Source organism: Mastomys coucha, unplaced genomic scaffold (assembly GCF_008632895.1).
Source record: "Mastomys coucha isolate ucsf_1 unplaced genomic scaffold, UCSF_Mcou_1 pScaffold6, whole genome shotgun sequence".
Taxonomy (NCBI): domain Eukaryota; kingdom Metazoa; phylum Chordata; class Mammalia; order Rodentia; family Muridae; genus Mastomys; species Mastomys coucha.
Window position 1 is genome coordinate 90518152 of NW_022196912.1, and position 18198 is coordinate 90536349.

The 18198-nt window shown below is 40.3% G+C and overlaps 1 protein-coding gene across 3 annotated transcripts in view; it reads right to left on the bottom strand.

The window, feature by feature from the left end:
- Ppp2r5e (protein phosphatase 2 regulatory subunit B'epsilon) overlaps positions 1–18198 on the bottom strand; it is a 159589-nt gene that overhangs the window by 93608 nt on the left and 47783 nt on the right. The window contains exon 1 of one of the 3 annotated variants that reach the window (XM_031356244.1): positions 17398–17482. The exons of the other annotated variants lie outside the window; for them this stretch is intronic. The gene's annotated coding sequence lies outside the window, so the exon portion shown is untranslated. Of the gene's footprint in view, positions 1–17397; positions 17483–18198 lie in introns of those variants that run through there. 3 annotated transcript variants of the gene reach the window in all.

Sequence of the window (18198 nt, forward strand, 5' to 3'; positions counted from 1 at the left end):
GAGAGAAGGGGAGAGGAGGAAGAAAGGAGGAGAAAAGGAAAAAGACCAATAAATATTTCCATAATAAAAACAGAAAGTATAAGCTTTGAAAAGGAATAGCCAAAGTAGGGGCTAGAGAGAAAGGCTCGTGGTTAAGAGCCCTGGTTGTCTTGCAGAGGACCGAGGCTTGTTCCCCAGCACCTGCATGGTAACTCACAAGTATGTAACTCTAGTCCCAGGAGATCCAACACCCTCTTCTGGCTTCCTTGGGCACCAAGCACCCACATAGTATATAGGCATATATATAGGCAAAATGCCCATACTCAAAAAAAATTTTAAATGAAGTAATAATAAAAGTAAATTTAAAAAAGAATAATAAATTAAAAAAAGAAGAAAAAGATAGATAAATAATATCTATCAAATATTTTATTTTACTTTAATCTGTTTATTAATTTTTTCTATTGTTTTACTGATTCATTTTTGAAGGGAGGAAGAGAAAACACCAAGTAAAGCAGCAGAGGTAGAGAAAGAGAGTGATTAAGAGAAAGGAAGGAAAGGGGACTTAAACACTATCTTAGTTACTATTCTAACATGATGGAGAGATAGCATGACCAGGTCAACTTATAAAAGAAAGCAGCTTATCGGAGGCTTGCTTACAGTTTCAGAGGGTGAGCTTATGACCACATAGCAGAGAACATGGCAGCAGAAAGCATAGCCCTGGAGCAGTAGCTGACCGATCACATCTGATCCACAAGTTGCAGTCAGAGAAAAGGAGTGAGACTGGACCAGGGATGCAACCTGAGAGCCAATCCCCAATGACATGCCTCCTCCATCAAGGCCACACCTCCTAATCCTTCCTAAACAATCCACCAATTGGGAACCAAATATTCAAAGATATGAGCCTATGGAGACCAATCTTATTCAAACCACTACAGATACCTTATTTATATAATTTAACTGCCAAATAAATGTATAAACTTAATTTAAGGGAGGTCCTTTCAAATCAAATATGTTAAGTGAACAGCAGTAAGGTTATAGGTCTCTTGTCTATATAATACAGTATCTTACTGGAAAAGCTCTTAGTAAAAATGCATTGGGCCTCTGTCCATCTCAGCACTCAGGAAGCAAGAGGCAGGAAGATATCTGTGTGTTTGAGGCCAGCCTGATCTACACAGGGAGGTTTAGAACAACCAGGGTTATATTGTGAAACCCTGTTTCTAAATAAAGATTTAGAAATCCACAAATCCACGTAAGACCAACAGTAGATTCCAACCGTTCTCAGCAAAACATGACAAACCACTTGAAACTGTTCTCTCACCTTAAATGGGAAAATAACTATTCTGAAAAAAACCATAAACTGTTTCACTTAGTACTTGGTCATCTACTGAAACCACTGATTAGGGGTCAAAGAGAGAAAACCCAATAAAAAGTCTTAATGATGAATAAGGTCTCGCCTTGTAGAATGAAAACTATTTTGGACTAAGATTATACATCAAATGACAACTTCAGCTCCCTGGCAAATGAAGCCCAGATGTGTTAAATTCAGCAATGAGGGCAACAGTTCAGGAGAAAGCAAATTCCATTCAGCTTGAGTCTGAACCGGAGACCATGGTTCCCTCCACTGCCTGACTAAAGGCTGCCTCACTATACTCAGCCAAGAAAAAAAGAACACCAATTTCAGAGCAAACTGTAGCAAGAAACAAGGAAAATATACAGCACTTAGTAGGAAGCATGCATGCATTCCTATGTGGTAGTCATTGGTATTAATGTTAATATGCTATCTTTCAAAGTGACTCCTTAAGTACAGTTAACATTTTCAGTCAGCATACTTGACCTGATTTGGGCATTTGTGTGGAGTTGAGCTGAGCCACTGGTAAATATTGCAAGCAAAAAAAGACAACAGTGAAAGATGGCAGTTGTGATCAATGGGAGAATTAATGCTCAACCCAGTTCCCAAAACTCCTTTTATAAAGCACTTTTTGCCCTGTGTACTGTAACCGCATGTCTTGTATCATTTTTAAAATCTGGTTTAGTAAGATGCAATACCATACTTTTTAAAGTAAAGCAGAACAGAAATGAATGCATTCACATAGTAAGTGTAAGCTCTGCTTCATTCCACTTTCATATTGATTACATATTGATTACACGTGTATGTGTGAGTGTGCGTGCACATGCATGTGTGCACAGTGTGCATACTGGTGTAGAAGGTAAAATCAATTCTTTACTAAAAATAAAAAAATGCCATCACAAATTTTCTAAGAAAGTTATTTCCATTTTTGTGTGATTTGGCTTTTTGCAATAAAGATAAAATATATTAACTAAATGATTTATATAGGGGTGTATCAAAAATCATAACAATTGTCTACCAGACTATTTCTTACTTATTAGGAAAACTACAGTCATGGTACCCACAAAGTAGAGAGCTGAAAACACACATCCAGAAAGTAAATTAAGCATCACTTAAGTTTTGTACTGAATAGTTCTGACAACATTCCTGATGGGGATGTGATGGCTCAGTGGGAAAGGGGCCTGCTGCCAAACCTAAAGACCTTACTTCTAGCTCCAAACCATGTGTGGTAGAAGGAGGAATCAAAGCAAATAACTTATCTTCTGGCTTCCACATTCACACTACAGTATGGTAGCACACATATAATATACACATATGCAGACAAAATAAAAAATGATAATTTAATAAAATTTATTTTAGAGGTTGAAGATTTAACTTGGTAGTGGTATGCTTGCCTAGCAAGTGCAAAGCCTTGGGTTTGGTTCTCAGGTCTTTAAAAAAAAAAAAAAAATTCTTACTACCAGAAATAATAGAAGAAAAAAAGATTGTCTGACCTACTTGGCCCTTGTACTTTGGACTGTGGCAAAATAGTATACAGAGTGGGAGGGCATGGTAGAAGTCTATTCTCTTCATAGCAACTGAGAACCGAAGAAGAATACAGGAGATCCTAATATCTTCTCCCAGAGTACACAGTCAGTGACCTAACTCCCTGAAAGGAGACCCTTCCTCCTAAAGGGTCTTCCATCCTCTCCCAGCGTTGCCACAGGATGCCAACCAAGCCCTCAACACCCAGATATTAAATAACCACCATGAAAAACAAAACAAATACATAAAGCCTTTGGGACTACTCCAGATCCAAATTAATAGCTATTCACACATACATTCAAAACGACCATGGTGCTTACTGGGTATCACAGGACATGCCCTTAATCCCAGCACTCAGAAGTCAGAGTCAGAACTCTTTGAGTTAGTTCCAGGCCAGCCAGGACTACACAGTTAAGACTGTCTGCCAAAAGTTAAAAAAATGAGTAAATTAAGTAGTGCTAGGGATTGAAGTCAGGGCCCTGCACCCATGAGGCAAATATGCCACTGAGCCCATATAAGTTTCATAGGAATTGTATTTTCAAAAGAAATTAGAATAGTTATATCAACTCACACTTTTGTAAAGCTCTTTAATGTTCATTTAGAAAGTATGCGTATCCAAAATCTCAAGCCCACTCTGGCTTAATTTTTTGCTGTATTGAATAGCTTCTAGAAAACTCCAGAGTTTGCTCGTGAGATGATAAAAGCATGTATTGTCAGTACTGTTATAAAAAATGTGACTTCACAGACTGCTGAATCATCTCAGGGACCTCCAGGAGGCCCAACACACACTGGATGTCTTCTAGCACTGGGGAGTGAATCCAGAGCCTTGGGCTAACTAAGCTCTGTCCTATCACCAACCTATGTCCTGGCCTTCCTGAGCATGTTTTGACAATACCTGGTTTGGGCTCTGGAATATACACTGAGAATGTACAAGATCTGCCTCCACTTTCAATTTGCCTCTACAACAGAGTAAATCCCTTCACTACTGTAGGTCCTAACTATCTCACCAAAGGGGAAAAGGCACCTGTCTCCTGTCCATCACTCCCTAGCTCTATAACATAGAAAGTGCACACACTTGCACTCAGGGCTCGTTGGAAGATTAACTTCTCTTCAAGGGAAACTCCTGAGTATTACGCAGGTGGCAGCTCCACATGTCTACCCCAAACATGGTCATCTGCTCACTCGGCACTTTGCTAAATGAGCTAACTGGTTTGTTGGCCCACTCTTAGAACACAGAGACTGAGCACAGAGAGTTGACTTGCAAGACTGGTACAATAAAACCAAGAAGTGACTGTCTACTTAACTCTGTGTAGGCAGCACCCAGAACAGTACTGTCAGCACATGTAAAATCTTCCTGATAAATCATACCCAGAAATGACAGCCCCAGAGAATAGAAAAGCCTGAAGCAGCTTCTCTGAGCCTGCAGATTACATTCACACTAGTTTTAAAAAAAAAAAAAAAAAAAAACCTGGCAGAGGGGGGAAAAAATGCATGTACTCCAGTATTAGGTTGAACTGTATGAAATTTCCAATTTTATAAGTCAAAAACCATCAGATTTTGGTACTTTCTTTTGTCTTGATTTAACATAATGTTTTATTTTGTTAAGGGTACTGGAACTAGTAGTGTTAGTACTCCCAAAAGACAATGGACCTCAAACTGGAAGACACAGACAGCACTTTCCACCAGCAAATGTGTCTTTTTTTTATTATTATTATTTTGTTTATTATTATATGTAAGTACACTGTAGCTGTCCTCAGACACACCAGGAGAGGGTGTCAGATCTCATTCTGGATGGTTGTGAGCCACCATGTGGTTGCTGGGATTGAACTCATGACCTCTGGAAGAGCAGTCAGTGCTCTTAACCACTGAGCCATCTCACCAGCCCCAGCAAATGTGTCTTATATTACTTTGTTGTGTAAATGTTTATACTTGAAAAGCAGAAAAGGATCCCACAGTGAACCCCAACATGCCCACAGTCCAGCTCCAGCGATTGTCAAGCTTTGCCAAATCTGTTCCACATTTAACTTTAAGGAAATTCATCTCCAAATCACTGATTTCCTTCTCCAGTCAGCCTGAATCCTGTTTACCTCTGAACTGAGCCTTTTTTCAGTTAACCTTTCAAAATCCTCCCTCCCCAACTTTACAAAGGAGACACGACCCAAGAAAGACTTAATGCTCACTAATCCCCAACCTCAGCACAGCTCACTTCCTCCATCTCTCCCCAAAGACAGGGCCAGCTGACATCCTAGTAGAAATGCTAAGAAAAAGAACAGTTTACAACTAGAAAACCAATTATTTTGCAAGTCTGGCAGTTTCTCTGTCTGCTTTCAACAATATTAAAAGAAATGTCTGTTGTGGTTAAATCTGAAGCCTACCCCCCCCACTCTCCCACCCCCACCCCATCCCCCCACACACACACACACCTCTCTCCTCTCCTCTCTCTCTCTCTCTCTCTCTCTCTCTCTCTCTCTCTCTCTCTCTCTCTCTCTCTCTCTCTCTCGCACGCACCACACGTTTCCCAGCTGGTGACACTACTCCAGAAAGTTCTGGAACTTTCAAGGTGTAGCTCACAAATAGAGGCCACTAAGGCCTTGAGAGGTCCCCTTCTTCCCCAAGCTCTCCAGTTTCTGTCTAACAACAGGATATGACCAGCTACTGTAAGCTTCCACTGCAATGCCTTCCCCACCATGATGGCTGGGACCTCCTAAAATAGGGGTTCTCAACCTGGGGCTCACAACCCCTCTGGGGGTTAAATAATTCTTTTATAGGCATCTCATACCAATGTTTACAATATGATTCATAACAGTAGCAAAATAATTACAGTTATAAAGTAGCAACAAAAATAACAATGGTTGGGGGGTCACCACAATATGTGGAACTATATTAAGGGTTGCAACATTACCAAGGTTGAGAACCACTGCTCTAAACTGTAAAACAAATAACCTCCTCCCTTAGGCTGCCTTTGCCAAGTATTTCTCCCCAGTAATAAAAAAAGTTAACAACCATAGGGTCCAGCTGTAATCAAAAACAATTTTGGCAATAGATATATTTTACTTAAGTTCAAGGCCTGAGTGACACTGCAATAGCAGAACTCTTTCCATTCCTGTCTCTCAATTATCTGAGTAAGGTCTGCTGTGCCTTAGCACAGTACAATACAAGAATTCAAGTGGGGAAGACTTCATTCTGAACTGTCCTCTGCCAATCATCAAAACCCATCCACGAACAAAGAACTCTTATTTTATGGCAAAGCCCTACTCATATCACAATAGTAGTTAGTAGAAGCAATTCTATTCTATATTTTATCATTCTTTATCAAAATGTTTAATATCAGTAAATCAGCCTGAGTTATGCAGTAATGAAGATAAATTATGCTTATTTCTAGACTGGGTTAACATTAGTGCCTTGTTGGTGGTTATGGTGGTACACATGCATAGAATATGCTAAAGCGGGGGCTGGTGAGATGGCTCAGCGGGTAAGAGCACCTCCAAAGCGGGTAAGATTGCTCCTCCAAAGGTCATGAGTTCAAATCCCAGCAACCACATGGAGACTCACAATCACCCATAATGAGATCTGATGCTACAGTGTACTTATAATAAATAAATAAATAATAAATTTAAAAAAAAAAAAGAATATGCTAAAGCAACAGAGACAGGCAGATCATGTGTTGAGCCTGAACTTCATGTTTGAGACAGTAAGATCAGTGTGTAAAGGGCACTTACTACCAAGCTCAATGACCTAAGTGTGATAGGCAGAAGCCAACCTGACTGGAGAAAACCAACTCCCACAACTTGTCCTCTGACTTTCACACATACACACATACACACGCACAAATATACAGAGACATACACACAGAAATACACAAATACACTAAATAAATTTAATAAAAAATAGTGATCTTTCAAATCTTTAACTTCAAATTATTTTTATTTTATCTTTTTAGATTTATTCTTATTATTTTATGTATATGAGTGGTTTGCCTACATGTATGTCTGTGCAGCACATGTCCTTTGCAAGAACAAAAAGTGCTCTTAACCACTAAGCCAACTCTAGCCCTCTATTTTTATTATTTTTAAATATTAAATAGTTAGCAATGAAACTATTAAAAATAAAATAGATTCTGAAAAATCTTGCAGAGGAAAATGGAGGTAAATCCACCATAGAAAAAGAAAAAAACAATGTGCTCACTGCTGTAGCATGGTAACAAGAAACACATGCTTTTCGTAAATTCAATTGGTTCAATATTCAAGAGTAATGAAACAGCTTAATCGTTACAGTTCAGTATTTATAACAGACAAAAACACCATGTTATGCAACACCTGTCTTAGTTAGAGTTCTTACTGCTGTGATAAACACCAAGAACAAAAGCAACTTCAGGAAGAAAGGCTTTAGAACTCACACTTCAAAATCCATCACTGAGGAAATCATGAATGGAGGCAGAAGCCATGGAGGCATGCTGCTTACTGGATTTATTCTCATGGCTTGCTCCTTAAATACCCCCTCAGACCACTACCCAGAGGTGGGACCACCCACAGTGGGCTGGAGCTTCCCATATCAATCACTAATTAAGAAAATATCCCACAGGCTTGTCTATAGGCTAATCTTAAAGATGTATTTTCTCAATCTCTGGTTCCCTCTTCTCAGATAACTCTAGCTTGTGTCAAGCTGACAAAAACAATACCAGGACAATACCTAAACATGAAAGAAAAAAAATGGATTCAACACCAAGGGAGTGGGAGGTGGGACAAACTTTGTCATACAAAATTCAAGTTTATTTGAGCAAAACTGCTTGAAAACTGCTGTCATGTAGCCATACATGGTTGGGACTCTGCATATGCCACACTCTATACACACTAACTTTGGCAAGTGAGTGAGCAATTTAACCATTGAGGTTTGATTATTGGGGGGGCTGGAGAGATGGCTCAGTGGGTAAGAGCACTGACTGCTCTTCCAAAGGTCCTGAGTTCAAATCCCAGCAACCACATGGTAGCTCACAACCACCCATAATGAAATCTGATGCCATCTTCTAGCCCCTCTGAAGACAACTACAGTCTACTTATGTATAATAATAAATAAATCTTTTTTTAAAAAAAAAGAAAAGAAAGGGGACTGGGGGATAACTGGAGTGATATGAAACACAGCTTAAAAACAAGGACATCTAAAACAAGGAAGCAGAGAAAAAAGGGAATTGATCTGGATGAATAAAACATCTTTAACTGTATTTACTCTAAGGACCAAACAAGGACACAAAGGGGCCCTACAGAGACTGTGAAAAACTCTGTTCTCATCACTTCCCTAACTAGGTGACAAATGTGAGCTGGGTCCTGAACTTAAAATTACAAACTGCTCCTATATCTTTCTCGATATTTTCTATGTCCTACGCGCTGTTAATACCAATACCAATACATCAGCAATGAACAAAAGTGAGGAAGAGTTCTGCCCTGGTAGAGTTCAGACAGCTAAGTGTCAAGAGCAACACTTTGTGGAGTGTCAAAAGGATACAAGAGCAGTGGAGAAGAGAAAAGGCTAAGCAATGTGGGGAGACAGGAGCAGGCTCACAATATCTAATAATACAGCAGTGCAGTAAATACTGGATGAGGAGAAAGCTCAGTGGGAACGAGGAGACACTCATCTGTATCAAAGAGGTGGTATCCTAGCTGAGTGTGCGGTCAACAAACCTGGTCAGAAGCACACGGGGAAGAAGGGCTTTCTAGGCTCTGCAAGGGAACCAAAAGGAGCAAAACCCAGTGTCTAGTGGATCTAGCTTAGGAGGGGAGTTGTAGTCAGTAAGCTTGAGAATCGCAGGAAGACCACGGAAAGGAAGTTGAAGGTACATTCCACCAGCTTCTGTGAAAGTTAACTACAGAAGTACCAGGCTGGGGGAAAGACCTACTGGGGGCTTCTGCAATCGGAAGGAAAGGGCATGAGCAGAGAGCAGGGTGGGAATGAAAGCAGGGCATGCAAGGAGAGCTCAGCGAGGGGCCAAACAGATGGCATTTGGGCCACAAAAGAGAAGATAGAGTCGTTCCCTAAAATGGGCAACCCTAAAAGAAGAGATCCTAGAGAAATTCGGGGCATGCTAAATTTGAAGTGCCTAGCAGTAGCTAGAAATGGAAAACTAGACTGAAGAAAAGCTAACCCTGGAGATGTAGACTCAAGATTCTATGAGCAGAAGTCAAGAGTATCAAAATGCAAGGGCACTTCCCTTCCCGACCTGTCTCTGGATTATACCAGTTATAAAGAGCAAAAGAATCTGTAGTCATTTCCTTTTCCATAAAGAACTTGCTTATATTAACACTACTATTTTTATGTTCATCTGCTTTAAGCATACATTGAGTCAATCACCTAGAAATATTCAAACACAGTTTAAGAATGAGACAATTACAAGAATGGTACATTTACAGACTATTTTCAGAAACACGGTTATAATCCAAACCAAAAAAAAGTAGTCCAAATGTATTCCAAAGACCAGGCAGGACAGACCTAGGGTGTCAATCTAGATCCAGACTACTAGGTTCAGGCCTATCCAGAGTATGATCCAGAAATGAGCTCAAGCTGGACTATAGGGTGGTAGGGCAAAAGCCAGCACTCCTTAGGAACTGATTACTTCTGGCAGAAGAGACATACAGCTCTCCACTGACAGGTACCTATGCTTGCACATCAAAGCACATGCAGTCAGTCACCAGGCTTCCTTAGACCCTATTCACAAGTACCTGTTGTACATTTCCAAGCCTCATCCTGGCCCTTCCTGCCCCACAACTACTCACCTTCCTTATAACCTCCAGTCTCTACCATTCCCTCACTCTATCTCCTGCTACCTCACAGTTCCATCCTCCTCTCACTCGCAGACAGCCATAGGCATGTCCATTCTGCTACTTTTTCTCTCTGCTGTCTATTATTCACAATAACAGTCTTAACCATACAATGGAGTGGTCATGTTGGCAGTTTCTTTACTGCCCCTTCTCCCATGGACTATTTGGAATTCCTTCACAATTTTCTCCAACTAGAGAAACACTGTGGGAATGACAGCCTTCATTTTTAATATCCTAATATTTCAGTAAGCCACAACAAACATATTTATGCTAATAGTTTCTTTTGATTTAAAAGAAATCTAAGCAGCAAAAAAGAGCTACCCACAACAATCCTGACACCTCACCTTAGAGGTCACACTTCTAGTCCAGCCTGGTTTGAGTTTGACAACAGGATCTCGTGTAGCCTAGGCTGGGCTACAACTCACTATGTAGCCCAAGAATAATCCTGTACTCTGATCCTCCTGCCTCCACTTCCTAAGTGCTGGGATTACAAATGTGTGTCACCCATGCCTTGCTTACAGTATCCATCTCTTTTGTGCAATTTTGGCCTAGATGTTACTCAGGTCACAGACGATCTAGACTACCATGTTGTTCAAATAAAAGTACACTAGGGCCAGCAAGACGGCTCAGTAGGTAACAAGGCTCTGCAAGGGAACCTACCTCGGTTCACAAGCCTGATGGTCTATTGTTTCTCTTCCAGATCCCATGTAACGCTGAAAGGGGAGAGAACTATATAAACACTATAAAGATTTTCCATACATGTGTTTTCTCTCTCTCTCTCTCTCTCTCTCTCTGTCTGTCTTTCTCTCTTTCTCTCTCTCTCTCTCTCTCTCTCTCTCTCTCATAGACACACACACATTTTTTAAAAGCATACTAAAAGCTATGCAATGAGAATATCCTCCTTCCTTGTTTATATGCAAACAAATGATAGGGTATTTCCACTCTGTACCATTTGAGAAATAATCTGTTACTGTCTGTGTGATTGTGCACACATTGATGGAGAATATCCTCAAAGGTATTTTCCTGAGGAACTGTCCTAATGACAGTCAGTAATATCACTTCTCTTCCTAAACCCACTCAACTTTCCTCTCCTCTCCTCCACTTTTCAGATTCTTAAACCATTTCCACTAGGAAACTATTTTTTAAATTGTGCTCATGAGTAGAAACATTTGTACAAATAGTAAGTTATCTAACAAATCCTAAGACAAGCATTCTGTTCTAAGAACACACACAAGCATGTCCATGCAGAAAAATCTATCCTGTAGATGGACCACTATTCATATTATGAGTTGCATCTAGTGTTCACCAACAGCACTGCTAGGGTTACACTAGAACAGAAAGCTACAAAAGAAAAGATTGACAGCACTCCACCTGCCCTCCTCCTTTCCCCTCCCATTTTCTTTCTGGACCACTCCTGTTTACTGCTTCCTCCCTCCCTACCATCCCATAGGCTGATGCACTAATTAAGGATTACTTCCAGGAGAATGGGTAACCCCCAAAGGCCACACTGCAGTCTTTACTCAGCAATCTTTCTCACAGCCACACAAATGGAGCCCCATATCCTAACCCATGTCACCCTGTGCTCTAGTCCCTAGGCCAGGTAAAATAAGGGCAGAACCAGTACAACAGGTGGTGTGGAGTGCATGCACATCAGAGTTATGGGACCTTTCCCACTCTCACCATATGAGGGGATGTCAACAGACAAGTTCAGCTTGGATGATCTTTTTGTGTTTGTTTACTTGTTTTAGGTTTTTGTTTGGTTTTGTGGGATGGATGAATGGATGGATGGATAGATGGATGGATGGATGGATGGAGACTGGGTCTTTCCTTGTAGCTCTGGCTGTCCTGGAACTCACTCTGTAGACCATGCTGGCCTCGAAATCAGAGATCCACCTCCCTCTGCCTCCCAGGTGCTGGGACTAAGGGTGTGTGCCACTATACTCAGCTTTGGGGTGGTCTTTTTGCAAGCACACACGGTTGAACTCCCAAAGATGGTCACTGTTTGGTTCAGAGAGGGTAGTCCTATCCAACAGTGGAGTCACTCACTGTGTTGTCCAGATTGGTCTTGAACTAGCTACCATTCTCCCACCTCATCCTGAGGAATTAAAGGGATGGGTCACCATGCCCAGACTATATTTAAGGTTTTAATTTTTAGGTTTTTAATTTTAATGTTTAGGTTCTTAATTTTATTGTTACATACTTCACAAACTGGTCTTTCTGCTTTCAAACATCTTTAAACACAGCACTAAACCCAATCATAATATATATTATTTATTTTGTCTAAGAATCCTTCCTAAAGCCATATACTTTTTATTTTGAGACCGGTCTCACTAAAATATCAAAGCTGGCCTTGAATTTATCATCCTCTTGACTCTGCCTCCCAAGCACCTGGCTGGCTTAGAAACTTGTAAATTACATGTGTGATTTATGCTTGTGGCTTCAATCATATTCTTATCATGGAGTAAGACAATCAAAGAAACAAAGACAGACACAATATCAAGAGGGAAAACTTTCAGTCTAGACCTGCAATCATGCAGAAACTTTCTGCTCTGGACTGTGAACTCAGCCACTATCTGCTGCTCTGTGGCACTGCACTGCAGGACCTACAGACATATCTATATGAACAATGCACTTAATGTTTATTTACACTTTCATGCAGACTTTAAATGATAACCCAAACTTACATTGTTTTGGAAAAAGAATAGGATGTTTTATTTTCTAATTTCATGAGAAGCTGTCCTAAGCAGCTGCTGCTTCCGGTTTAAAACTTAAAAATTGCTGTTTCTTTTACATGAATATAAGATGGCCTTTAGAAGTAACCACTAAACAAGCAGAGTCCCATGTTATTAAGGCTCTGAAGCTTCTTGTAAAGGTTTTTAAAGAGTCATAACAAGTTTAAATTAATCCCATGGAAAGAATCTAGCATTCTAAAAGGATCTGATGACTCAAGCCTGCTCTGGACTCCCCAACCCTCCTTATTGGAAATGCCATCAGATGGCCATGGCAGCCGGGCTTTTTAATGACAAACATGAAAAGTACAACAGGAACAGCTAGGTAGCCTCTCCTGGATCACTAAGTGTTGTTTTATTTTGTTTTGTTCTGTTTTGTTGGAGAGTATTTTGTTTTGTTTTAGATATGGAGTGGAGAATGAATGGGGCTGTTCGTTTTACTTCCACAATTGGGCAGAAAGGTATTTATTGGCTAAGTAATAACAGCCAATTCTTCCAGTCTAGATATTACCAGAAGCCTTACCAAAACCCAAAAGCTAAATCTTTAGACTATTTCTATAGCCTCAGAGAAAATACTAAGGTTCTTAGCCCATTTTGCAAACAAGGAAACTAAAGCAAAATAATGACTCATTTCAGGTTTCATAGGTGATAAGTGAACCCAGATTGACCTGCATTTCAAACCTGCTTGCTCTAACATATCATGTGCAATTAAATAAAGGAAACTCTCTTAAAAAAAAGAAAAAAGAAAAAGAAAAAGAAAATACTAAGGTTCATTACACCAATCTACCTAGCCTTGCCTATGGGAGAGCCAAAAGAACAAGAGATGCAGCTGGACATAGCACCAGTTTCCAGAAGTAGCCAGGGGCAGTCAACTGCTGTAGATATCGTGTCCTGGCAGAGTAAAAGGGATATCTAATAAACAGCCAAACAAAATGTGGTTAGGCTGTGTTCAAGTAAAAGCAGACTCTTCTAATGCAGAGTACCCTAACTACCTCTTCCCATCACTATAACCAACACTAAAAACCACTTATTTTAAAAAAAAAAAAAGAAGAAGAAAAGAAAATGTAAATTTGCCTCAGAGTTTTTGCAAGTTTCATTTCATGACCCATTGACCACATTGCTGTGGGGCACGTGGAGCGGCATCATGGCAAAATGCACAAGACACTCACCTCTTTGCAAGTAGGCAAAAATGGAAGAGAGGAAGGTGCTGGGACCCCATAATCTGTTTAGAGAGCATACCCCAATGCCCCAAAGACTCCATCTTAAAACTTCACCTACCTCCCAGTTGTACAGTTCTGAGAAATAAAAGCCTTTAACACACAGATGTTTGGGAGATACTTAAGATGCAAACCACAGCACAAGGCTTCTGAACTTCAAGCACGAGTAATAATCTCACCTGATCATGTTAAACGGTGGGAGCTGGCTCTGGCCTGTCTACTAGTAGATGCCAACAGTAATCCCATCCTCTCCCACCCTCTACATGCTCTCCTACCAAGTAGCACAACCAGCTAGAGTTTGACAAATGTCCTTTACAAGTCAAAGCATCCCTACCAGTTCTGCCACCAAGGTGGCTCACAACCAAGCCTGATACCTTGAGTTTGGTCCCTGATTCATTAAATAGAAATGATACAGAAGAGCCACAGTAGAATAGACACAAGGTCTATTAAGAGATGACTATGTCCTTCTGGTCAAAAGAATTGAGATCTCTGGCCTTGGTAAAGACTCCAGTTGGGCAGGCTAAGAGACTACCCCTCAGATCCTGGGTTTACCTTAAGTCATGCTAAGAGACAGGTAATTATCTACTGAATGAAATGATGTGCTTTTCCTTCCCAGAATTCCAACCTCCTAGCACAACCACACAGCTTACGTCTGCCTATTTTTCTGAATCACTCAGAAAAGCATGATGTTCTCCCCTAACACACACACACCTCTCTCTCTCCTATCCCTCTCATGTGGTTGTTTGCCTGCCCTGTTGTGGGTTGCCCTCATACCAACTTAACAAGCATGGCTCCCCACCCCTTACCCTATCTCTTTCCTATTCTCCTTCACGCAGCTGCTAAGATTTATGGCTTGCTTGCCCTGGATTGGGTTTCTTGTTTTGTTTTTTTTTTAATGCTAATAAATTTGTTCTTGAGCTTCTATGAGTCCATTCTTAAATCTCTTATTAATGATATTAAAAACCCCAAGAAGGATTTCTGATTTTTGCAGTTATCACTTGACAACCAAAAAAGTATTCCCCAAAATGTCCAGTAACAGAAAGAACTGACTCCCAGAGGTTGGCCCCCGACTTACACTTACACACAAACACACACACACGCACACACACGCACACTCACATGCGCACGTAAGTGGGAATTTTGGGTATTTATTTTTATATTTTTAGATGTTTTGCTTGCTATGTTCTGTCTATCCACTACATGTGTGAAATGTCTGTGGAAGCCAGAAGAAGTCCTTGTATCCCCTGGAATGGGATTTACAGATAGTTGTGAGCCAGCATGTAGATGCTAGAAATTGAACCAGGAACCTCTGGAAGATCAGTCAGAGCTCTTAACCACTGAACCATCTCTCCAGCCCCCCGTTTGTTTGTTTGTTTTTAATAATTAAAATATATATATCAAAGGTTTGGGGCTGGGTGAGATGGCTCAGCAGCTAAAGGCATCTGACACCAGCACTGACCAACTGAGTTCAATCCAGGGAACCACATGGTCCTAGGAGAGGATCAACTTCCATTAATTGTCCTCTGACCTCCACATGTGCCAGATATAAATGTACTTTTTAAAAAACATCTTCCCAGGGCATTGTGGCACACACACAGAAGGCAGAGGCAGGTAGAGATCTCTGAGTTTGAGGCCAGTTTGATCTACATAACCAGTCTAAGCCAAGGTATACAAGACCATCTCAAAAGACAAAACAACCAAACAAAACAAACAAACAAACAAACAACAAAAAAAAAAACCACTGACAGGGAAAAAAATAAAAAGCACCTGCAATATCAACAGCCAATCAGAAGGAGCCTGCCTGTGTCTAAGTGACAAACTGCATCCCAGTATTAGGGGTTACTTGCCAGGCAAGCTCCAAATAGCATGGGTTCTTTGTCTGCAGTGGAAGTAGTGCTACCTGCCTTAGTCACTCATTCTGCCTATAAACTTCTTTCACATCTGATTAACCAGTAATGACAGTCAATTACTCAAAAGACATGAGATAAAGGTTATCCTTTTGGAAAGGTGTTTCTGGGTTAGAGATGTATCTCAGTTGGAAGAGTACTTGCCTGACATGCATAAAGCTCTGGGTTCAATCCCTTGCATTGCATAAACCATGTTTGTTAGCACATACCTGTAATCCCTGCACTTAAGAGGTATCATCCTCACTCACTGGCACAGCAAGTTTTAGGCTAGCCTACATTAATGAAACCTTATGAAAAAAATTGCTTGTGCGTGCATGTGTGCGTGCGTGCGTGCACACATTTGAACACTTGTAAGACATGTTAGTGCACACCTGGTACCTAGCACTTGGGCATCAGAAGCAAAACTGCTGCAAGTTTGAGATGTGGTAACCTGCTCTACACAGAAAGTTACACACTAGATTTAAGGAAAAAGAGTGGTCATCAAGATGGCTCAGGTAAAGGCACCTGGTGCTCAGTCCTGGGGACCTGACTTCAATCCCAGAACCCACAAAGTTCTCATTTACCTCCACATGCACATGCAGCACACAAGCCCATACCCACACACTCATACACAGTAATAAATGTCTACACAATATAATAATAACTGCTTTTTAAAGATTTTTTTTCACAACAAAAATTAGATGTCACTTTCTAACCTTTCAACTCACAAACCTCAACGGGCTGGAGAGATCAGGTGAAAACATGCTCAAACCCCCCCTGAAAACAATGAGACCACTCCCTGGGATTTGTCAACACACCAAATTACTTTTCTAGAAATTTATCTTAGATTTTTCACCCATGCATACACTGAAATACACACTAAATCATTCCTCCCGACGTTCTTTAAACAGAAACAAATCAGAAATAACCAAATGGTTTTCAGTACATTCCTACATGGAAAAACTGTATAGCCACTTAACAAGAAAAAAAAAGACAAATCTTTAAGTGGAATTAAATATCCCCTAGAAGTATTTATACTGAGTATATGACTACCATCTTATTTTTATAAAATATAAACAAAGGAAAAAATCTTAAAATGGATATTAATTTGTTGTTTGGACAAGCATATGTTTAAGGCATTCGTGATTTTCTAAGACCCAAACTTTAAACTTCAAACCACCTTCACTCTTCAAATTTGTCTCAAACTTCCATTGGTTTTTGTTATGCCAAGCACTGGGATGTGATATCACTAATTATCCATCATCAATATGATGACAGTGCTAGGCTCCCAAAAGAAAGTCTCTTATACAGTGTAGTTGTATATACTGAATCAACCTCCAAGAATCAAGAACCTTCCCTAGCTGACCTCTTTTCCTTAACCAACCATCAACTCAGAATACACACAGAACTTGGGCCTGGCTACATAGCTGGGCAGAGGCCAGCTTGGGCTGCCGGAGAGTCAGGCTTTACAAAGTGGAACCTAGGTGAGGAATGCAGCTCAGTGGTGGAGAGCTGGCATGGCATGCTCTGACCCTAGACTCACAATCCCTAGCAGACGTAAGGAGTTTAAATTCTATTAATGTAAACTTCTGTATTTAATAAATGTTTAATAAATAATTTATACTTTAAATCAGTAGAATCTTTACATATGGACTTAGATTTACATGATTCCTTTTTCTCAATTTATTGACCAAAACTGACTGATATATCTCTTCTCCCACGTAAATCTTGAAAGAATAATCAAAGCCAAATGTCCAAAAGACTGGCAAACCTGACAACAAAAATTTAAATCTCAAGTCTAGATTTGAAATAATTGTTTTATCAAGGTCCACAGTGAGAACAGTACTCCAAAGGGCTTTTCTGGTTTTCAAATACACACTTGAAAACAAAATGCCAGGCACTCACCATAATAGCTGCAGCCTTTAAACTGCCCAGCACCCCCTCCCTTGCCCCAACTCTAGCCAGTTTAACTGCTTCTAAGTGGAACATTCTAAGCTGCTAACAACAAACTAATCACTCTTCCTCCTGCTTGTTTTGTTCTTTTCCATGGCATTTTGACCTTTATTCAGCTGCTATCATCACAAACATACAATGTCCATCTGATACCGTTTCAAGGCATTTTATAGAGACACATAAATATGAACATCTTCCTTTTCCATTGAAAGAGTGAGGCGAAGAACACTGAATACCTCACCCACTCAGAGCCCTGGGTCTAGGCTGACTCCAAGAGACTTTATAAAACTGGGTGCCCCAACAAAATACCACAGAGTTCTTCTCTTCCTGGACTCAGCACTATCTCTGGAGTAGGCACACATACCAAAAGGCGTTAACAATCACACCTAGAGGCATACACCAGGAACCCCAGAATTTGGAAGGCAGAGGCAGGAGATCAGAAATTCAAGACCAGCCTGGACCACAGGAAATTTTGTCTCAATAAAAACAAATAATACATACATACATATATACATACATACATACATACATACATACATACATACATACAAAGCATTGTACTTCTGAGGCTGGTTTAGAGACTGGTTTAAACACTGATGTCATACATAAATTTATATAGGTATATATGACATAAAAGTAAAATCTCTCTAAGGGAATGACAGAGGCTAATGGGATGGGAAAGGGGAAAGGGGGAGCCAGGGAATAAGTTCACATGTATTTACATGCACCTATGAAACCATCCTTATGGAACTC